Raw genomic sequence first — 24,981 nt, 5'->3', positions numbered from 1 at the left:
TGTGCTGAGGACCGGTGGGATTTTTCTACATTTCCCCAGGACTGCACTGAAGCATTTGGAGGTCTGGCCTACTTTCTTACAGTGGTAGAGGATACCTGTTTGCCCAGGGCTATGCTGAAGCATGTGGTGGTTCTCAGAGCTGGAGTCTGCCAGTTCTGATGTTGGTGTTTGCCTGCCCCACCACCTTGGAGTTCAGGATCTTCTGATGGTTTGCTGAAGTAGGGCTTGCCCCTGATTCCTGTCCTGAAACGCTCTCCCCTTTTGCCCTGAGTGAGATGGACCTTTCTTGCCAATCTTCCAAGTTTTTTGGAATAAAAGATTGTTTCACCCTGTCTTTTTGCTAGTTCCGCTGTTCCAGCATTTGCTTTTTTATTGTTTAGATGTGAATGTGACACTGTTACAGTGTTTTACTGCTTACTCCACTGTCTTCCACTGCCACTATTGTTTATCTTAGTGGCATTAAATTCTATCTATGACCATAACAGAAGCAAAAGAAATTGAAGGAATAAGAATAATAAAAGAGCAAACAAAACTATCACTTTTTAGAGATAATATAATAAATAGACTATTTAGAGAACACCAAAATTTCAGCTAAAAATGTATTCAAACAGTAACTTCAGCACAAACCCACAAAAATTACCACTTTTCTCTGTACAACTACTGAAACTCAGTAGGAAGAAATAGACAAAGGCTATTCAGCAGAACTACAGAATGTATAAAATATTTGAAGTCTACCTTTCAAACATATACACAAAACCTGTCTGAATAAAACTATTTTCTGCCTTCCAAGGATATGCACAAAACCATTCTGAATAAAACGTTTTACAAAAACAGAGAACTAGATAATTAGATGAATGTTAATTGCTCAAATATAATTGCTTATGCTAATATGAAAATGAAAATGGCTAAAGTTATTTAGTAATTGTTATACCAAACTATCAAAACATCAATCTGTAGAGCTAAAAAGATAATAAAATTTATCTGGAGAAGCAAAGATTTTAAAATTTCTAAGTAAATAATTTTTAAAAAGTGGAAAATGAAGAAGCCTGAGCAGTACCAGATCTCAAACTATACTACAAAATAGTAATCACCAAAACTTCTTGATACAAAATAAAATTTAAAGTATAAATTTCAAAAGAAGGCCAGATTACATACACAGCATACAGAAGCAAATGATTATGCAGAGTGTTAAAGAAAAGATGAAGTTTCACTATTTGATTAAAATCTTTGGGGAATGCAAGAAAGCTGTCACATAGAAATTAGTTTTAAACCATCATTTCACAATAATATATCAATATATGCTTCAAATTGGATAAATGACTTAGATATAAAGGGATATATCATAAATACATTAGAAGAGCTATTGGAAGAGGAATTGACATTTTCTATGATCCCCTTGACCTCTCAAACCTCTCCAAAACAGAAATTATTCACCAAAGATAAAGAAACTTCAGCTGTCTCCATGAGGACACCCACAATACAAAGGAAGATTAAAAAAGTACCCAAACAAACCAACATACTGATTTCTGCTCTGAACTCACTTAACAAACCCCTCCTTATCACCCCAGGTCAAGGCTGCACAAGCTAACCCACAAGGGCTCACAGTAAACCAAACTCCACACTCTGGACTTTCCTCCATCTTTCTAGTGCCATGGAAATCCCAGCTCCAGACTATGGAAGTCTCCTTGGTCTAGTACAAATAGACAGCATGCCTCTATGGTGCTTCACACTAAGCTCACTGGAGCCACATAGGCAGCCAACACCACGACAGTCAGTATTGTGTGCTGCAAAAGATCTCTTCAGAAGAGCAAAAAAACAGAGAGAAAGGGGGAGGATAGAACTCAACACGACATCTCACCCAGAGCCTCAGAAGTCCAAACTACAAAAATCAATCCCATAGCATCAGTGCCCAGAGAACTAAAGAGCAAAGGAAATAAGACAGGAAACCAGCGAGGACACAGTGGGTGGTGGGGGTTATATAGCCCTCTACTAAGCCTGAAAGCATAGTACTAAGCATCCAACTGGGGCCAGTTCTTTCTACTCAAAAGTCACTTCAGGCAGAGACCCAGACTGATGTACTCTGAATTGCCCGGCATGGGAGGAAGCTGAGATACTCTGAAATCCAGTCCCCAAGGAAACCACTATCAGAGAAGAATCAGAAAGTAAGCAGTAGGGAAAATAAGGAGGGAGGAGAAAGAAGACTGAAATTGACAAAGATCTCAGAAAGAAAAAAACTGGAAGACCTTTAACATAAGCAGTTATATCAACAGCAAAAACATTAATAGCAGAAAGAAATACAGCCTCTCCATCTAGTAAACATCCTGTGAATAAGTACTGAAAAACAAAGGAAAATGGTAAAACACTTGGGATGCAACCAAAGCAGTACTTAGAGGAAAATGTGTATCTTAAACACATTAATAAAAGAGAGAAACTGCGAATCAATACATTTGACAGACCAAAAAAAAAAAATACTAGAAAACCAGTGAATTTAAAATGCTCAATTAAACATCAAAATAAATGTCCTAAAAATTAGAGGAGAGATTAATAAAATCGAAAGTAAAAAAAAAAAACTTTAAATAAAAAAATTAGGTATTTTGGGGTTGGGGGAAGGAACAACAAAATAGATAAACCATTATTTAATTGGATTTTTTTAAAAAAAGTTAACTGAATTACCAATATAAAAAATAAAAAGGGTAAAGGTACAACCAATGAAGATGAAATTACAGCTATTATTAGGAGCTATTTTGTGTAATTATATGACGATAAAGCTGACAATCTAAATGAAGTATATTGTTTACAAAAATATGAATTGTCCAAGTGAACAAAAGACAAAATATCTAAATGATTCTATCTAAAAAAAAAAAGAAATTGAAGCCATAAATAAGCTTGCAAATGAGAAATCCCCAGAACATTTAAAGCACAATTAATTCCAATGCTCTGTATGCCTGTATACACATACATATCTGTATGTATATATGTATGCACATGTGTGTATACATGTATACATACATGTGTGTATGTATACACAGAAATACACACACTCTTTGGGGAAAATGAAGTAAAGGAGTTCTACCAGGTTCTGTCTATGATACAAATACAATTTTGATACCTAAATCAAGGAGAGCAAAAAGAGAGAAAACTATAGACCAATTACCTTAATGAATATTGATGTAAAAATTTTAAATAAAATATTAGCAAGAGACTACAGCAATATGTCATAAAGTACACAATGATTAGGTAGGATTTATACCAGGAATGCAGGGCTGGTTCAATATTAGGAGAACTACACAAACATAATTGATTATATCAATATCAAAAACATAAACCATATAATTATATCATGAAATGAAGAAAAAGCTTTTGACAAAATGCAATGCCCATTTCTATTAAAGTAGTAGAAAGTATAAGGATAAATGGTACTTCAAAATGATAGGTAATATCAATCTAAAACCGAAAGTGAACCTTTAGTGTAATGGAGATAAAAGCCTTTCTAATAAGATTATGGGTAAAGCAAGGATGCCCATTATCACTATTACCATTCACTGTTGTACTAGAAATCCTAGCTAGAGCAGTAACACATGAAAAAGAAATTGAAGGAATTAAAATAGGCGATGAAGAAACAAAACTATCACTGCAGATAATATGATGGAGTATTCAGAGAACCCTAGATGATCAATTAAAAAACTACTTGAAATAATTATAAAATAAACCCACACAAATTGTCAGCATTACCATAGATTACCAACAAAACCCAGCAGGAAGAGACAGAAAGAGAACGTTCATTTAAAATAATTTAGACAGTATAAAATATTTGAGAGTCTACCTGCCAAGTCATACAAGAATAACATGAATGGTTAGAACAGAGTAGAATAAAACACTTTTCACACAATAAAGACATCCAAATAATTGGGTAAATATTAATTTTTCAGGTTTAGGCCAAGCTAATATAACAAAAATAATAATGCTACCTAAATTAATTTACTTATTCAGTGCCACTCCAATCAGACTACTAAAGAATTATTTTGTAGGGCTAAGGAAATCCAAAATATCCTAGCTATTGGGGCAAGAAATCACTATTTGACAAAAATTGCTAGAGAAAAATGGAAAGTATCTAGTAGAAACTAGGCATAGACCAGCATCTCACACCATATATTCGAAATGGGTTCATGTTTTAAACATAAAAGTTGACACCATGAGCAAAAATCAGAAAAAAAGGAAAAAACCACGAGAAAGAAAAAGCAATAAACAAAAGGTTAAAATAGTATGCTTCAATCTCTATTCATACTCCATAGTTCTTTCACTGGATGTGGATAGCATTTTCCATCATGCGTCTTTTGTAATTGTCTTGGATGATTGTATTACTGAGAAGAACTAAGTCTGTCATAGTTAATCATAACACAGTATTGCTGTTACTGTGTACAATGTCCCTCTGGTTCTGTTCACTTCACTTAGCATCAGTTCATGTCTTTCCAGGTTTTTCAGAAATCTGCCTGCTCATTATTTCTTATAGAATAATAATAGTCCATTACATTCATACACCATAGCTTGTTCAATCATTCCCAACTTATGGGCATCCCCACAATTTCCAATTCTTTGCCACCGCAAAAAGAGCTGCTATAAATATTTTTGTACATGTGAGTCCTCTTCCATTTTTTATGATCTCTTTGGGGTACAGACCTAATACTGTTTTTATTGCTGGACCAAAGAGTATGTACAGTTTTATAGCCCTTTGGGGATAGATCCAAATTGCTCTCCAGAATGGTTGATTCAGTTCACAACTCCACCAACAATGCATTAGTATTCCAATTTTCTCTCATCTCCAACAATTATCATTTTTCTTTTTTTTGTCATATTAGCCAATCTGTAAGGTGGTACCTCAGAGTTGTTTTAATATGCATTTCTCTAATCAGAAGTGATTTAGAGAATGTTTTCATTTCTTCATCTGAAAATTGCCTATTCATATCCTTTTACCATTTATCAATTGGGAAATGGCTTGCATTTTTATAAATTTCATTCCATTCTCTACATGTTTTAGAAGTGAGGCCTTTACAGCAATTATCAAAACTACTTGCTACTGGCTAAGAAATAGAGTAGTAGATCAGTGGAATAGGTTAGGTATGCAAGACACAGTAGTCAGTGACTAAAATAATCTACTATTTGCTAAACCCAAAGACCCCAGCTTCTGAGATAAGAACTCTCTATTTGACAAAAACTGCTGGGAAAACTGGAAAAGAGTATGGCAGAAACTAGGCATAGACCAAAATCTCACACCATATACCAAAATAAAATCACAGTGGGTTCATGACTTAGATATAAAAGCTGATACTATCATCAAATTGGGAGAGCAAGTAATAGTTTGTCAGAATTATGGAGAACAGAAGAATTTATGACCAAACAGGAGATAAGAGAACACTGTGAAACGCAAAATGGATAATCTTGATTATATTAAATTGAAAAGTTTTTGCACAAACAAAGTCAGTGCAACCAAGATTAGGAGGGAAGCAGAAAACTGGGAAAGAATTTTTATGGGGGCAGCTAGGTGGTGCAGTGCATAGAGCACCGGCCCTGAATTCAGGAGGACCTGAGCTCAAATCTGGACTCAGACACAAAACACTCACTAGCTGTGTGACCCTGGGCAAGTCACTTAATCCCATTGCCTAGCCAAAAAAATTTTTTTTTACAACCAGCGTCTCTGATAAGGGCCTCACTTCTAAAACATATAGAGAACTAAATCAAATTTATAAGAATGTAACTCATTCCCCAGTTGATAAATGGTCAAGGGATATGAACAGGCAGTTCTCAGATGAAAAAATTGTCATATGAAAAAATGCTACAAATTACTATTTATTAGAGAAATACAAATCACAACTCTGAGATACCACATCACCCCATCAGATAGGCCAACATGACAAAACAAGTAAATGATAAATTCTGGAGAAGATGTGGGAAAATTGGAACACTAATGCATTGTTGATGGAGTTGTGAAATGATCCAACTATTTTGGAGAGTAATTTGGAACTATGCCCAAAGGGCTATAAAAATGTGCATGCCTTTTGAACCAGCGGTACCACTTCTAGATCCTAAACAGATCATACAAATGGGAAAAGGACCCACATGTACAAAAATATTGATAGCAGCTCTTTTTGTGGTGGAGAAGAATTGGACATTGAGGGTATGCCCATCAATGGGGGAATGGCTGAACAAGTTGTCTTATATGAATGTGATGGAATACTATTGTGCTATAAGAAATGATGAATAGGTTGACTTCAGGAAAAGCTTGTATGGACTGATGCTGAGTGAAGTGAGCAGAACTGGGAGAGCATTGCACCCAGTAACGGCCACATTGTGCGATGACTAACTTTGATAGACTTAGCCCTTCTCAGCAATGCAAGGATCTGAGACATCTCCAAAAATCTCTTGACTGAAAATGCTATCCACATCCAAAGAAAGAACTATGGAGTTTGAATGCCAATTGAAGCATACTATTTGCTATTTTTTTCCTTCTGTTTTGTTTCCTCTTTCTTATGGTTCCTTCTATTGGTTCTAATTCTAACTTACAACATGACTAAGGTGAAAATATGTTTAATAAGAATGTATATGTAAAGCCTATATCAGATTGTGTGCTGTGTTAGGGAGGGAGGGAGGGGGAGAAAAATTTTAAACTCAAAAGCTTATGAAAGTGATCGTTGATAAATCAAAATAAATTCATAAAAAAATTTTTAAAAATGGGGTCTTTATCAGAGATGTTGGCTGGTAAAAATTGTTTCCCAGGTTTCTGCTCTCCTTCTAATCTTGGTTGCATTAGTTTTGTTTGTGTAAGACCTTTTTAATTTAGTGTAATCAAAACTATCCATTTGGCATTTCCTAATGTTCTTTATTTCTTGGTTGGTCATAAACTCTTCCCTTCTCCATAGATCTGACAAGTAAATTATTTCTTGCTCTCCTAATTTACTTGTGGTATCACCCTTTATGTCTAAATCATGTACCCATTCCAACTTTATCTTCATATACAGTGTGAGATGAGGTGTTGGTCTGTGCCTAATTTCTGCCATACTATTTTCCATTTTTCCCAACAGTTTTTGTCAACTAATGAGTTCTTATCCCAGAAGCTGGAGTCTGGGTTTATCAAACAGTAGATTACTGTTCCACCACTCTATTTTTTAGCCAGTACCAAATACTTTTGATGATTGCTTCTTTATAATATAATTTGAGATCTGATATTGATAGACCAATTTCCTCTGAATTTTTTTTAATTCCCTTGTCATTGTCAACATTTTGTTCTTCCAGATGAATTTTGTTATTATTTTTTTTATCTCTATCATTTAGGTTTTTGGTAGTTTGATTGGTATGGCACTGAATAGGTAAATTATGTAGAATTGTCATTTTTATTATATTAGCTCAGCCTAATCATGAGGAATTGACATTTTTCCAGTTGTTTAGATCTGACCCTATTTATGTGAGAAATGTTTTGTAATTGCGCTCATATAGTTCCTGGGTTTGTCTTGGCAGGTAGACTGCCAAATATTTTATTTTGTCTAGTTATATTAAATGGAATTTCTCTGTCTCGCGCTGCTGGGTTTTGTTGGTAATATATAGAAAAACTGTAATGATTTATGTGGGTATATTTTATATCCTGAAAATTTGCTTAAGTCAGTTACTTTAAGTCATTTTTTAGTTGATTCTGTAGGATTCTGTGAGTATACCATCATATTATCTGGAATGAGTGATGGTTTTGTTTCCTCATTGCCTATTCTAATTCCTTCAATTTCTCTTTCTTCTCTTATTGCTAAAGCTAACATTTGTAATACAATACTGAATAATGGTGGTGATAATGGGCATCCTTATTTCACCCCTGATCTTATTGTAAGTGGCTCTAGCTTATCCCCATTGCATATAATGCTTGCTCATGGTTTTAGATAGATACTGCTTATCATTTAAGGAAAACTCCATTTATTTCTGTGCTCTCTAGTGTTTTTAACGGAAATCGGTGCTATATTTTGTCAAAAGGTTTTTCTGCATCTGTTGAGATATCAGTTTTCTTACAAATATGGTCAGTTATACTGATAGTTTTCCTAATATTGAACCAGATTTGCGTTCCTGGTATAAATCCCATTTGGTCATAGTGTATTATCCTGGGGATAAATTGCTATAACTTCTTTGCTAATGTTTTATGTAAAATTTTTGCATCAGTATTTATTAGGGGGCAGCTAGGTGGTACAGTGGATAGAGCACCGGCTCTGGAATCAGGAGGACCTGAGTTCAAATCTGGCCTCAGAAACATAAAAACTTAATAGCTATGTAACTCTGGGCAAGTCACTTAACCCTAATTGCCTCAGCAAAAAAAAAAAATTACATATGTGTGTGTGTGTGCATACATACATACATATATACATACATACATACATACATATATGTATATACACACACACACACACACACACACACATACACATACGTATATATATTAGGGAAATTGGTCTATAATTTTCTTTCTCTGTTTTGGCTCTTTCTGGTTTAAGCATCAGCACCATATTTGTATCATAAAAAGAATTTGGTAAGACTCCTCCTACTTTTCCAAATAGTTTATAAAGTATTGCAATTAATTAATCTAAATGTTTGGATGAATTCACTTGTAAATCCATCTGGCCCTGGTAACTTTTTCTTAGGGAGTTCTTTGATGGCTTATTCAATTTCTTTTTCTGAAATGGTGTTATTTAAGTATTTTATTTCCTCTTCTATTAATCTAGGCAATTTATAGTTTTGTAAATATTCATGTATTTCACTTATATTGTCAGATTTATTGTCATGTAATTGGGCAACATGGTTCCTAATTATTGTTTTAATTTCCTCTTTATTGGTAGCAAATTCACTCTTCTCATTTTTGAATTTGTTTTTCTTCTTGATTTTAATCAAATTAAAGGTTTATTTTTTTCATAAAACCAGATCTTAGTTTTATTTATTCAATAATTTTGTTGATTTCAATTTTATTGATCTCCTTTGATTTTCAGAATTTCTTATTTGGTATTTAATTGAATTTTTTTTTTAATTTTACAGTAGTCATGTTGTAAAGAAGTATTAGAACCAATGGGAGGAAACACAAGAAAGAAGAAATAAAAGAAAACCACAAAGGAAAAAAAAAGAGAGCAAATAATCTGCTTTGATCTGCATTCAGACTCCATAATTCTTTCTCTCAATGTGGATAGTATTTTCCATCATGAGTCTTTTGGAGTTCTTAGATCCTTGCATTGCTGAGAAGAGCCAAGTCTGTGAGAGTTAATCATCATACAATGTGGCTGTTAACTGTGTGCAATGTTCTCCTAATTCTGCTCACTTCATTCATCATCTGTTCATATGTCTTTCCAGGTTTTTGTGAAGCTCACCTATTCATCATTTCTTATAGCACAATAGTATTACATTACATTCATATATCACGGCTTGTTCAGGAATTCCCCAATTGATGAATATCCCCTCAATTTTTAATCCTTGTCTACCACAAAAAGAGCTGCTATAAATATTTTTGTGTATTTGGGTCCTTTTCCCATTGGTATGATCTCTTTGGGATATAGCCATAGAAGTGCTGTTGCTGGGTCAAAGGGTATGCACAAGTTTATAGCCCTTTGGGCATAGTTCCAGATTGCTCTCTCGAATGGTAAATCAGTTCACAACTCTACCAACAATGCATTAATGTTCCAGTTTTCCCACATCTTCTCCAGTATTTATCATTTTTCTGTTTTGTCATGTTAGCCAATCTGATAGGTGTGTTATGGTATGCCAGAATTGTTTAGATTTACATTTCTCTAGTCAATAGTGATTTAGAGCATTTTATTCATATGACTATAGATGGCTTTAATTTCTTCCTCTGAAAACTGTTTGTTTGTATCTTTTGGCCATTTATCAATAACTTGTATTCTTATAAATTGGATGCAGTTCTCTGTATATTTTTAAAATGAGGCCTTCATCAGACACTGGCTATAAAAATTGTTTCCCAGCTTTCTGTTTCCCTTCTAATCTTGGTTGCATTAGTTGTCTTTGTTGAAAATCTTTTCAATTTAATGTAAGCAAAATCATCCATTTTGCATTTCATAATGTTCTTTATCTCTTCTTTGATCATAAATTCTTCCCTTCTCCATAGATCTGACAGGTAAAATAGTACTTGCTTTCCTAGTTTGCTTATAGTATCAGCCTTTATATCTAAATCATATACCCATTTTGACTTTATCTTGATATGCTGTGTAAAATGTTGTTTTATGTCTAGTTTCTAGCATACCATTTTCCAGTTTTCCCAGGAATTTTTGTTAAATAGTGACTTCTTATCCCAGAAGCTGGAGTCTTTGGATTATCAAACAGTAGATTACTGTCATTGACTATTGTGTAATGTGTACCTATCGTATTCCACTGATCCACCACTGTTTCTTAGCCAGTACCAAGTAGTTTTGATGATTGCTGCTTTATAATACAATTTAACATCTGGTACAGCTAGGTCACCTTCACTAGAATTTCTTTTCAGTAATTCCCTTGATATTCTGGACCTTTTGTTCTTTCTGATTAATTTTGTTATTTTTTTTCCTAGCTCTATGAAATAAATTTTTGGTAATTTGGTATGGCACTCAATAAGTAAATTAATCTATGTAGAATTGTAATTTTTATTATATTAGCTCACCCTACCCATAAGCAACTGATATTTTTCCAATTATTTACATCTGATTTTATTTGTGTGAAAAGCATTTTGTAATTGTGTTTATATAGTTCCTGGGTTTGTTTTGGCTGGTAGACTCCCAAATATTTTATAATGTCTACAGTGACTTTAAATGGAATTTCTCTATCTCTTGCTATTGGGCTTTGTTAGTAATATATAGAAATGCTAATGATTTATGTGAGTTTATTTTATATCCTTCAACTTTGCTAAATGTATTTGTTATTTCAAGTAATTTTTTACTTGATTCTGTAGGATTCTCGTAGTATACCATCATATCATCAGCAAAGAGTGATACCTTTGTTTCTTCTTTGCCTTTTTTAATTCCTTCAATTTCTTTTTTTCTCTTATTGTTAAATCTGACATTTCTAGTACAGTATCAAGTAACAGTGGTGATAATGGACATCATTGTTTCACTCCCAATATTATTGGAAATGCTTCTAGCTTATTCCCATTAGATAAAATGCTTGTTGATGGTTTTAGACAGATGCTACCTATCATTTTAAGGAAGACTCTGTTGTCTCCTATACTCTCTAATGTTTTTAACAGGAATGGATGTTGTATTTTGTCAAAAAACTTTTTCTGCATCTATGGAGATAATCATATGATTTCTGTTTTGTTGTTGATATAGTCAGTTATGCTGATTGTTTTCCTAATATTGAACCAGCCCTGTTCCTACCTGGTGTAAATACTACCTGGTCATATTATATTATCCTTGAGATAAGTGGCTGTAATCTCTTTGCTAATATTTTATTTAAGATTTTGCATCTATATTTATTAGGGAAATTGGTCTGTACTTTTCTTTCTCTGTTTTGACTTCTCCTGGTTTAGGTATCAACACCATATTTGTATCATAAAAAGAATTTAGTAGGACTTCTTCTTTGCCTGTTTTTTCAAATAATTTATGTATTATTGGAATTAATTTTTCTTTAAATGTTTGGTAAAATTCACTTCTAAATCCATCTCATCCTGGAGATTTTTTTCTTAGGGAGTTCATTGATGGCTTGTTCAATTTCTTTTTTCTGAAATGGGAATATTTTATTTCCTCTTCCATTAATCTGGGCAATTTGTAGTTTTGTAAATATTCATCCATTTCATTAAGATTTTCAAATTTATTGCCATACATTTGGGCAAAATAGTTCCTAATTATTGCTTTAATTTCCTCTTAATTGGTGGTGAATTCACCCTTTTCTTTTCTTTTTTGGGTGAGGCAATGGGATTAAGTGACTTGCCCAGGGTCACACAGCCAGTAAGTGTCAAATGTCTGAGGCCAAATTTTAACTCAGGTCCTCCTGACTCTAGAGCTGGTACTCTATGCACTGTGCCATCTAGCTGCTCCAAGCCTCTTCATTTTTGATAATGGTAATTTGGTTTGCTTCTTTTTTTAAACTCAAGTTAACCAAAGGTTTATTTATTTTGTTGGATTTTTCATAAAGCCAGCTCTTAGTTTTATTTATTAGTTCAATAGTTTTCTTAATTTCAATTTTATTAATCTGTCCTTTGGTTTTCAGAATTTCTAATTTGGCATTTAATTGGGGATTTTTAATTTGTTCTTTTTCTAGCTTTTTTAGTTGCATGCCCCATTCGTTGATTTCCTCTTTCTCTGATTTATTCATGTAAGCATCTAAAGATGTAAAATTTCCCATAAGAACTGCTTTGGCTACATTCCAGAAGTTTTGGTCTTTTGTCTCATTGCTTTCATTCTCTTTCAGGAAATTGATTATTTATATGATGTTTTTTGACCCACTCATTCTTTAGGATTAGATTGTTTTGTTTCCAATTCAATTTGAATCTATCTTTCCATCACCTTTTATTACAAGAAATTTTTATTGCATCATGTTCTGAAAAGGATGCAGTTACTGTTTCTTCCTGAATTGGATTGTGAGGTTTTTATGCCCTAATACATGGTCAAATTTTGAGGAAAAGGTATATTCCTTTCTATCCCCATTCAGTTTTCAGTGGTCTATCATACCTAAATCTTCCAAAATTCTGTTCACCTCCATAACATCTGTCTTGTTTATTTTGTAGTTGGACTTATCTTGTTCTGAGAGGGAGAGATTGAGGTCCCCCACTAATATGGTTTTGCTGTCTGTTTCTTCCTGTAACTCACTTAACTTCTCCTTTAAGAATTTGGATGCTATTATATTTGGTGCATATATGTTTAGTATTATGAGTGCTTCATTGTCTGTGGTACTTTTTAGCAAGATGTAGTTTCCTTCCTTATCTCTTATAATTAGATCTATTTTTGCTTTTGCTTTGTCTGAGATCAGGATTGCTACACCTGGTTTTTTTGTTTTGTTTTGTTTTGTTTTACTTCACCTGAAGCGTAATATATTCTGCTCCAGCCTTTTACCTTTACTCTGTATGTATCTGTCTTCTTCAGATGTGTCTTGTAGACAACATATTGTAGGATTCTGTTTTTTAATCCACTCTGTTATTTGCTTCCGTTTTATGGGAGAGTTCTTCTCATTCACATTCACAATTATGATCATTATATGTATATTCCTCCCCATTCTATTCCCCTCCCTTTATACTTTTCTCTCTCCTTTTACCCTGTCCCTCTTCACCAGTGTCTTGCTTCTGACCATTATCTCCTTCAGTCTGCCCTCACTTCTATCAGCTCTGCTTTTACTTTTCTCTCCCCTTTTCCCTCCTACTTCCTATAGGATAAGATAAATTTATACTCAGCTGAGTGTGTAATGTTATTCCCTCTTGAGCCAAATCTGATAAGAGTAAGGTTCAAACACTGCTTGCCTCCCTCCCTTCTTTCCCTGTACTATAATAGGTGTTTTACGCCTCTTCATCTGATATAATTTATCCTATTCTGCCTCCCCCTTTCCTCTTCTAATAGTACAATCCTTTTTTCATAGCTTATTTTTTATATATCGTCACATCACTGTCAACTTATACGCACAACCTCTGTCTATGTAGACTCCTTCTGACTGTCATAATAGAAATGCAATTCTCAGGAGTTACAAGTATCATCTTCCCATGTAGGGATGTAAACAGTTTAATCTTATTGAATAACATGGGTTTTTTTTCCATCCTGTTTACCTTTTTATGCTTTTCTTGAGTCTTATATATGAAGATCTGATTTTCATTTCAGCTCTGATCTTTTCATCAGGAAAGTTTGGAAATCCCCTTTTTCATTGAATGTCCATCTTTTCCCCTATAAGGTAAGCTCAGTTTTGCTGGGTAGTTGATTCTGGATTGTAATCTAATCTCCTTTGCCCTCCAGAATAACATATTCCAAGCCCTCTGATCCTTTAATGTAGAAGCTGCCAAGTCCTGTATAGGCCTGACTGTGGCTCCTTGATATTTGAATTGTTTCTTTGTGACTGCTTGCAGTATTTTCCCCTTGACTTGATAATTCTGGATTTTGACTACAATATTCCTTGGAGTTTGCATTTTGTGATCTCTTTCATTGACTATTTTACCCTCTGGTTCTAGGATATCAAAGTAATTTTCCTTGGTAATTTCTTGAAAGAAGCTGTCCAAGTTCTTTTTTTGATCATGGTTTTCAGGTATTCCGATAATGTTTAAATTCTCTCCCCCAGATCTATTTTCCAGGTCAGTTGTTTTTCCAATGAGGTATTTTACATTTTCTAATATGTTTTCCTTCTTTTGATTTAATTTGACTGATTTTTGATATCTCAGTGTCATTGGCTTCCACTTGCCCAATTTAGGGAGTTTTTTAAAAGAAATTATTTTCTTTGTTGCAGTGGATAGAGGTCTGGCCTTGGAGTCAGGAGGACCTGAGTTCAAATATGGCTTCAGACACTTGACACTTACTAGCTATATGACCCTGGGCAAGTCACTTAACCCCAATTGCCTCAAGAAAAAGCAAAAATATATTTTCTTCAGTCAGCCTCTGTGCCTCCTTTTCCATTTGTCTAATTCTACTTTTTAAGGAGTTCTTTTCTTCAGTGGATTTTTTTTTCCATTTGGCTAATTATTTTTTTAAGGAGTTTTTATTTTTCCGTCAGTTTTTGCTTCCTTTTCCAAGCTATTGGCTCTTTTTTCATAATTTTCCTGAATAACTCTCATTTCTTTTCCCAGTTTTCTACTTTTCTTACTTGATTTTTCAAATCCTTTTTGCTCTCTTCTAAGAGGAATTTTTGGGCTTGAGACCAATTCGTATTCCCCTTTGAGGCTTCACATGTAGGCATTTTGACATTGTTGTCCTCTTCTGAGTCTGTGTTTTGATCTTCACTGTTACCATAGTAGCTTTCTATGGTCAGGGCTCCTTTTGTTTTTTGCAGTTGTGCTCTACTTCTAGGGCACAAGGGCTACTATCCCACTCTTCCTGTACGGGGGGCTAAGGGTCTGGTCTCTGGCTTTCCACACAGTTTCTTCACATGCTTGCGGCTTTCTTACTGCACTGGATAGCCCAGCCTACTAATGCCTGTTCTGCTGTGGTTCTGGGGCTGGCACTTTGCCTTCAGTGCTGGAACTAGAAGCCTCACTGCTGGCCTCCTGAGCCAGGATCAATAGGCCTCAGTTGCTGATCTGTCCTATGGCTAAGAGCCTCCCGCTGGCTTGCCCAGACACACATTTACACTGTGCTGCACTCCCTTTTTGCCCAATTAAGACAGACCTTTCCTGAAGTCCTTCTAAGTTGTCTTAAGCTGGAAAATTGTTTCACCTTCTCTTTTTGTGGATTCTCTCACTCCAGAATCCTTTTAGAGGCTTGATTTGATGTTGTTTGTGAGGGAAACTGGGGAGACCTCAAGCAACTTCCTGGCTTCTCTCTGCCATCTTGGCTCTAAGATATCAGAAAAATATTTTTTTAAAGTATCTTTGATAAAGGTCCCATTTCTCAGGTATATAGGGGATTGAGCCAAACTTATTTTAAGAGCCACTCCCCAGTTGGTAAGAGGTCAAAGGGTTTACAGAGAAAGAAATCAAAGCTATCAATTGTCATTTGACAAAAATACTCTAAATCACTAATGATTAGAGAAATTCAAATTAAAACAACTTTGAGGTACCACCTCATACCCATCAGATTGGCTAAGGTGATAGAAAATGAAAATGACGTGCTATAACGGATATGGGAAAATGGGTACATTAATGTTTTAATAGTAGAGTTGTAAACTAGCCCAGCAATTTATAACTGTGCTTAAAGCTATTAAATTTAACGTGCTTTAACCCAGTGATACCATTATTAGGTCTATGAAACAAATAGATCAAAGACAAATGAATTAGAACTCTGTGTACAAAAATAATTTAGCTGCTCCTTGTATGGTGGCAAAGAATTAGAAACCAAGAGGATACCTATGAGTTGGGGAATGGCTGAACAAGTTACGGTAAGAATGAGATAGACTACTATTGTGTTATAAGAGAAATGAAGGGTATGGTTTCAGAAAATCCTAGCAATACTTCTATTAACTAATATGAAATGAAAAGAACCAGGAGAACAGTCCACACAGTTGTACTTTGTATATTGTAACTTTCATCAACTATGAAAGACTTAGTATCTCTGATCAGTACAGTGATCCACCACAGTTGCTAAAGATTTTTCATGATGGGGGCAGCTAGGTGGCACAGTGGACAGAGCACCAGCCCTGGATTTAGGAGGACCTGAGTTCAAATCCAGCCTCAGACACATAACACTTACTAGCTGTGTGACCCTGGGGAAGTCACTTAACCCCATTGCCTAACCAAAAAAAAAAAGATTTTTCATAATGAACAAAGCTATCCACTTTGAGATTTACTCAAAGTGCAGATTAAAGCACATTTTGCCCTTCTCTCACTCCATCCCTCCTTTCTTCCTTCCTTCTCAGAACATTGCTGTTGTAGAAATATGTTTTGTGTGACATGTCATGTATAAGTGCTATCATATTTCTTTCCTTCTCAGTGAATGGGGGAGAAGTTGGAAGGAGAGAGAGAATTTGGATTTGAAAATAGTGAAGTTTTAAAAATATTTTCTTTCCTTCTTTTTCAATGGAGGCTTGCGGGATGAGAAATAAAGCCGATTTTAGAAAAAGAAAAGAATCTGAAGTATCAAACAAGTACACAGAGTTGAACAGAAGGATTTTCTCAGGAAGCACAGATGAGTAGGAAAGCTTTGAAATTTGCTCTACTTTGTTTATGACAGTGTTCATTTGGGGAGCATTAAGTTAAGAATTAACACCAAAAAAATTTTTTTGTTAAAGAAAGATAGTCTGGAGTAAGGAAGTGCTTTAAATGCAAAACAGATGAATTTGTTTAATCCCAGAATCAATGGGGAACCACTTAACTTTTGTTATGGTTAAGTGATGTCATAATTCTGATTAAAATTATTATATTAGTCACTTATTAGGTCTTGCCTTTAACCACAGTAATTCCATTTCCCTCATTAGGAACTGACATGACCTTTCCTGATAACCTCATATTATTCTACCTCTTTCATATCCTCCTAAACCTATTCTTCACTCTTATTTAAATATCTAATCCCTTCATCCCTCAATATCTTCTGTTCTTTCCTCTTTCCATTCTTAATCCAATAGTTATCTATTTAAACTCTAAACTTTCTTCTCTCAAATCTTTTGCCCTCTAGTCCTATGATTACTTTTCTTTTGCTACTTTTAAGCTGCTGAATACAGCTGAAGGAAACCTCAAAATTTTGCTGAGGAACATTGCAGATTCATATTATCCAACCCCAACTGGACTCTCATTACAACAAAGCCATCCTTTTATTGCTACCTAAATAATTGATTTTCTCTGTCTTACTCCCCCCAAAAATTATTCTAAACCTTCTCTTCCCTCCTTCTACACATTGACTCCCCTCTCTCAAGCTCTCAGCTTGTCTCTTACTTTACTAAGAAAAAGGAAGTCGGGGTGGAGCCAAGATGGCAGAATTAAGGCAGTGATTTGCTTGAGCTCTTCCCCAAACTCTTCCAAATACCTGTAAAAAATGACTCTAAACAAATTCTAGAGCAGCAGAACCCACAAAAAGAGAGAGTGAAACAAATTTCCAGCCCAAGACAACCTGGATGGTTGATGGGAAAGGTCTGTTGCACCAGGCTGGTAGAGGAGCACAGTTCAGCATGGGTCACGTAAGCAAAGACGGGCCTCAGAGAACCTGGAGCAGGCCTCAGAGGACTGAATCACAGGAAGCTCTGGCAGTTTCCAGACTTCTCAACCCACAAACCCCAAAGACAACTTAGAAGGTCAGTAGGAAAAGTCTATCAGACCTCAGTGAGAGAGGAGTGCAGTCCAGCATCAGTCCTGGCACAGCCCCAGTGTGGCAGCTTCTTCCAGAGCTGTCAACCCAGCGATAGTATGGGGATCAAAGAGCTGATCAGAGGGGGATTACAGGGATCTCTCTGCTGGCACTGAGGCAGGATTCTCTTGCTTTGCCCATGCTTGGATCTGGGTTGCAGTCCTGGTGTTGGGTCTTGAGACAAGGAGGGGAGCTGAAATGGCATGGCAGAGCTTGTGGCAGGGTAAAGAAGGAATCCTCCTCACAGTTACAAGGCAGAAAAGAGTGCTTGTGGTTATGCATAGACCAGAGCACAAGCCAGGAAAGGAGTAAACACTTCTCCTTTGATAATATCACCTTGAAAAAACTCAAAATTTACAGGTCCCTAGAAGTATCTCTGAAAACAGCTGCACAAAACCCCTGAAGCTAGAGACAGTACATTCTCCACACTGGAAGCAGACCCCTACCTTAACAAAGAGTTTAAACGTCAAATAATTGGCTAGGAACATGAGCAAACTGCAGGAAAAAATTCAGATTGTAGAATCTCACTTTGGTGACAAAGAAGATCGAAACATACAACCAAAAGAAGACAACAAAGTCAAAGCTCCTACACCCAAAGCCTCCAAGAAAAATATGAATTGGTCTCAGGCCATGGAAGAGCTCAAAAAGGATTTTGAGAAGCAAGTAAGAGAAGTAGAGGAAAAATTGGGAAGACAAAGGAGAGTGATACAAGAAAATCATGTAAACAAGTTAACAGCTTGCTAAAGGAGACCAAAAATAATACTGAAGAAAATAACCTTTAAAAATAGACTAATCCAAATGGCAAAAGAGGTCCAAAAAACCAATGAGGAGAAGATTGCCTTAAAAAGCAGAATTGGACAAATGGGAAAAGAAGTGCAAAAGCTCACTGAAGAAAATACTTCCTTAAAAGTTAGAATGGATCAAATGGAAGCTAATAACTCTATGAGAAATCAAGAAATTATAAAACAAAACTAAAAGAATGAAAAAACAGAGGACAATGTGAAATATCTCATTGGAAAAACAACTGACCTGGAAAACAGATCCAGGAGAGATAATTTAAAAATTATTGAACCACCTGAAAACCGTGACCAAAAAAGAACCTAGACATCATCTTTCAAGAAATTGTCAAGGAAAACTGCTCTGATATTCTCAAACCAGAGGGCAAAATAAAAGTCAAAAGAATCCATCGATCACCTCCTGAAAGGGATCCCAGAAGGAAAATTCCTAGGAATATTATAGCCAAATTCCAGAGTTCCCAGGGCAAGGAAAAAAATATTTCAAGCAACCAGAAAGAAAGAATTCAATTATTGTGGGAACACAATCAGGATAACACAAGATTTAGCAGCTTCTACATTGAGGGATCTGAGGGCTTAGAATGTGAGATTGCAGAGGTCAGAGGAGCTAGCGTTAAAACCAAGAATCACCTACCCAGCAAAATTGAATATAATCCTTCAGGGGGAAAATGGATATTAAATGAAATAAAGAATTTTCAAGCATCCTCGATGAAAAAACCAAAACTGAATAGAAAATTTTACTTTCAAATACAAGACTCAAGAGAAGCATGAATAGGTAAACAGGAAAAGAAAAATCATAACGGACTTATTAAAGTTGAAGTTTGCATTCCTACTTAGAAAGATGGTGTTTGTAACTCATGAGACCTTTCTCAGTATTTGGGTAGTTGGAGGGAATGTATGTATATATACATATACATATACATATACATATACATATACATGTACATATACATATACATATACACATACATATACATATACATATACATATACATATACATATGCCTATACAGACAGAGGGCAAAGAGTAAGTACAATATGAAGGGATGATATCTAAAAAATAAAATTAAGGGGTGAGAGGATCGTACTGGGAGAAGGAGAAAGGGAGAGGTAGTAAATTATTAGGGGATAAATTATCTCACATAAAACAGACAAGAAAAAAACTTTTACAGTGGAGGGGAGTGGGGGGAGGTGAGAGGGTATGAGTGAATCTTACTTTCATCAGATTTGGCTTAAGGAGGGAATAACATACACACTCAATTGGGCATAGAAATCTATCTTACCCTACAGGAAAATAGGGGGAAAAGGATGTTCTAATATGACAAGGAAGCTCTGGTATGGTGGTGAAGTCAAGAGAGAGAATCAGAACTAAATGGGGGTGGGTAGTGTAGGAAGATATAGTGTCCTTTTATGCACTCTTAGTTCCTTCTCAGCAGCCTCTGAGTAAACAGTTCTATTCTGTAGCCAAATAGAAGACTTTTCACTATCATGAAGTAAGACCCCCTCCCCCCTTCATAGTGCATGTCCAGAAACAGATTTCCACATGGTTGTATGGGCTAGAACCAGACAGACACATTGTACAAGGACTGGCCTCCATGGGCCAACCTACTCTTGCTGCACTTAAAAAAAAAAAGGCAGATGATATCAAACAGCCATTATTGGTAGCAACAGCTTTTGAGTAGAGACCTTAATATGTCCCCAAGTGGTTGATGTGCAGGGTCCACGTCACCAAGGACAATTTGTTTTGGTAGAGTTGAATAAATAAGATGATCTCAAAAGGGACCTCCTTATTATGCTCTGTGTCCTGAATGAGCACTTCTCCCAAAATAGAAGCATATTGGCCTTCCCCACCACAGGGCTTCAATTAGAGGATTTGAGGCTATGAAGTATAGGGCTGAAAGGCAGATCTAGGACAGATCCTATTGACTTGAATTAGTACTTGTCCCCAAATAGGCTGAGCATACATTTTCAGGCAGGGATAGGCCTAGGTATAGTAGTCAAGTTTGGGTATTGCTATAAGAACTGAAGAATGGTTTTAGGGGTGGTAGTTAAAATCAAAAGGATTCCTAAGAGGTCTTCCATACAGGCTATCAGGAACATTGAAATCACACTCAGGCTGAAAGAGAGCTGTTATGGGTATAGGACAAGATTGAAGATTTGGTATTCCTATCTCTATAGGAAATGTTACATCTGGAGAAGATTGAGAAAATCTTTTCAGGAATCTCTTGGAGGGCCCCAACCATTGATTATCTGATTTTTTGTCTTCAGTGAGTTTTGCTCTGATAATCCCTAGTGGACTAGAGCTGGGACAGGAGAATACTGACTTATGGAAAGAATATCATCCCTTGTATTTCCTTCTCACCAACTTATTCTAAGCCCAGAGAAGTTTCTGGTATATCTGACAGATGTTTTTCATGTCTAAAGGGCTAACCTACAGAGCCATGATTAGAGACCATTCTGTGAAATTACCAGTTTTACCTAAAATCCAACTGAATACCAAAAGTGTAAGTTTACTTGGTTTTATAATAGGCATTAGGAAGATGTAAACTTGTTGTTTGTTTGTTTGTTTTTTAAGTATCTTTTATTCACTTTGTATTTGAAAATATCTTTTTCATATCCGTCTTCCAAGAACCTGGAAATATATCAGAACAACTGTTTTTTGGGGGTTAGAGATACTCTCTTTAGGCTCTGTGCTCTGGGAAGATCTACATGAAAAGGCATTGCCCTGCTTTGCCTCATTGAAAACTCCAACCATGAGTTCTTAATTTAGAGTCTATGAACTTGGTTTTTAAAAAATATTTTGATAGCTATGTTTCAATAGTAATTGTCTTTCTTTGTAATCCTGTGTATTTTATTTATGCATTTTAAAAGATTATTCTGATAAGAGGTCAAGAAGTTTTTTCAGACTGCCACACAAAGATTAAGAACCTCTTCTCAATCGTAACATAGAAAAATTCTTTTACATGGAATTTCATAGGGTTTCTTTCCTGGGCTTCCCCGTGATGCTAGAAATTTGAACTTGTTTTCATTCAATAAAAGTTCTTTTTGGTATCATAGTTTCGAAGTTCTTGTGCTTCTGTGATTTCAATCCAAGCCTTCTTCTGGCATACTCCACTTTTGTGAAATAGTTTCTCCTTCTATTTCCTCATTTCTTCCCAAATTCCTTTTTACTTTTTCTTTTTTCTTTTAAACCAACAAAACTGAGAACATAGCCATACCCAGACCATGGGTCTTTTAATTCCTGTGACCCTGAAAAATTCTTGAAATGTCCTAAGAGACACTTCTCTCTTTTTTCCCCTTTTGCAATATTGCAGGATCATAGATTTAAAGCCATAAAGTATCTTAGAATCCATCTCAACCAAACTCCTCATTTTACAGATGAAGAAACTGAGTTTCTGAAACATGACATGGCTTACTAAAGGTCACAAAGAACTTAGGCAACTTGCTCAAAGTTTCAGAGATGGGATTTGAACTTAGACACTTTGACTCCAAATATATATCTCTTTCAATTATACTGCAGTGCTATTAAAATTATTGATTATCTGTTAGAATTCATCTTCGGTTGGTTAACCCTTTCCAATTACTCAAATGTATTCGCCTTTTTATGTTTCTTTTCAGTCTTATGTACGTATTTCAGATGTTTTGCTTACCTCTTGTATTTTCATGAAAGTCTTTTTTTCTGTTAAAGATCCATTTTTCCTTCTGTAGTCAAATTTTCAGGAATAACTTATTGTTGGTTGTAAGCCTTTATCTTTAGAAAGTGATATTCCAAGATTTTCTGTTCTTTATAGTAGTTGTTAATGAGTGTTATGTAATTCTCACTCTTGTTTCTTAGTACTTGAACTTATGGTTTTGGTTGGGTTTGATTTGTAATTTTTTAAGAGATAATTGGTGGATTCTTTGTATTTTTAACTTTTCCTTCTGTTCCAAATAGATAAAAACAGTTGTCTTTTTGAGATTTCTTGAATTGTAGTGTACAGATTTTTTTGTTTAGTTATGGTTTTCAGGAAAACCAATGATCCTAAATTCTCTGCCTGAGCTGCTTTTTCAAGTTACTTGTTTTAAATAGCAGATAACTTACAGTTTCTTCTTTTCTGTCTTTTGACTTTGTTCTGTTTTTCTTCTTTTCTCATAAACTCATTGAATTTTGTTTGCTTCATTCTTTTTTTCAGGAAATCTTTACTTGGCTAAAGTTTTCCATCTTCTTTTCTCAACTATTTATTCTCTTTGCAATTTTTTACTTCTAAATTGTGGTCTTTCTTCCAATTTTATTTTGTAAAAATTTCTTGCTTTAATTTTTTAAAGCCATTCTGGAATTTCTTGGCAAGTCAACAAACATTTATCAAGTGTTTGCCGTTGGTCAGGACTGTGCTAAGTGTAAGAGTACAAATTCAAGCAAAAAGACAGTACCTGCTTACATTCTAACGGGTCAGATAACACACAAAAAGGGGCTGAAAAGTTGGAGGGAAAAGGTACTTAGATAAAGGAATGGTGGAAAAGTCCACCATTAGAGCAGGGATAGGAGTGAAGAAGTGAACCTGGCTAGTCTGAGATCATCATCAAAATGGAGTTTCTGTGAGGAATTTAAAAAATGGGAGGAGGGAGCTTCAGAGAAGGGGGGATCTTTAAGGGTGAGAAGGGCCTTTTTTTGTTTATTTTTTTAGTCTCTACTTGTAGTTTTCATGGGGTAGCTCTATTTTTCTCTCTGCTCCATGGGGTTCTCTTTACCCCAATATATATTATTTATGTTGGGGTTTTTTGTTCAGTTTTCTTGTTCAGTTATATTTTCAATCTCTATTCTTGGTTTGAGATTTTGTTCTCTGATCGTTGGGCAGGGTTTTTTATTTGTTTATTTTGACCAAAAGGTACTGGCACTTCTGTAGTATAAATGTCATTGTGATTTGACTGTCCAGATAACATGGCTATTATTAGGCCCACTTTCTGTCTCAATTCCTGGCTACTGTTTTCCATTTTCTGCTAGTACATCATGATTATGGAGTCTGTCATCTTCTCTTTGCATAATACCTAATTGGGAGTTGATCAGAAATCACACTAATCCAAGTTCTCTTGCCCAGCACCTCTGGCCCAGGTGCCAGTGACCTATGTAATCTGGTTTGGTTCTCATTTCTTTTCTGACAGGTTAAGGATGAGTTTTGCTTCAGGTTCCCAATTAATAGACATTGTGCTAATTTGCTGTCTCCACTGTTCAGAGCACTCTCTGGTTTCAGGTCCATTTGTGGGAACTTGTACTAACTTCCCTGGTCCACCCTTCTCCCATTCTCTGCCACCTTCTACATTGACCTGAGTGCACACCAACTTCCCTGGTGCAACCCCTGTCCTAGTATCTGCAGGCCAACTATCTCTTTTTGTGTACCTCTGCACTAGATGGATAATCTGTTTTTTAAAATTTCTTCAGCAATCTTTCTTTTTAAATCTTTGCTAGGCTTCATATTGAAAAGTTAGGCTTTGCTATGACCTTTCATATACTCACCTCAAACAAATGTTTTCTAGATGACTTTTTCTGAAAGTTTGGTTGGATACAATTTTTATGAGACTGCATCCAGAGTCGTCTTCATGTGTCAAAAACAGTCAAGCTTTCTCAAGTATATTCTACAGCAGACTACATTTTTACCATAAAAGCAATGACTAGAGGATATAAAGAATACAATATTCTACTGTTCTTGTTTGTTGACTGTAAAAAAAAATTTCATTTGGTAGTACAAAATGCTTCCCTGAAGGCTCTGTTCTCCCTTGCATATATCAAAATAATAAACATAATTCCTAAAAAGATAACACAATGCAGAGCCTTGTTCAGCAACACTCTGATTATAAGCATGTACTCTCCAAACATGTTTCTTATGGTCGTAGATGACATCCAGTACAGAGTTAATAAATCAATAAAATATTTTTTTAAGTTTCTTTTATGTGCCAGACATTGTTCTAGGCACTGGGGTTCAAGTTGGAGAGAGATTCCCTGTAGATATCTAGATCTTCTAAATACTTCCGTTTGCATATGACATCGTGTTAAATCTTAAAAGTGGAATGTATTATTTTGTAGACTCTTGTACATCAGTAGTGTCAGGCTCAAATAGAAATCCATATTGACTTAGAAAACCGTAAAATAATATTATCTGTGTTGTGCTGTGTTTTTATTTATTTTAAGTAAACATTACCTTTGTCTTAAAATATATCTAAAGAGTTAAATATATTTTAGAACTTTTTTAGTAAGTTTTATTTCTTCTGTGATATTTTATTCATAATTTGCTTTGACCTGTAGTATTACAATATTT

The 24,981-nt window shown here is 35.2% G+C and overlaps 1 protein-coding gene across 2 annotated transcripts in view; it reads left to right on the top strand.

Annotated features, from left to right (window-relative positions):
• The window catches only part of FRMD6 (FERM domain containing 6), a 152,775-nt gene that overhangs the window by 59,044 nt on the left and 68,750 nt on the right, over nucleotides 1-24,981 (top strand). The gene's annotated exons all lie outside the window — the stretch shown is intronic.

The sequence above is a fragment of the Phascolarctos cinereus genome, unplaced genomic scaffold, assembly GCF_003287225.1.
Source record: "Phascolarctos cinereus isolate Bilbo 61053 unplaced genomic scaffold, phaCin_HiC Scaffold_3;HRSCAF=262, whole genome shotgun sequence".
NCBI lineage: Eukaryota > Metazoa > Chordata > Mammalia > Diprotodontia > Phascolarctidae > Phascolarctos > Phascolarctos cinereus.
Note: the sequence above shows the minus strand (reverse complement) of the source record. Positions and strands in the feature narration are given on the sequence as shown.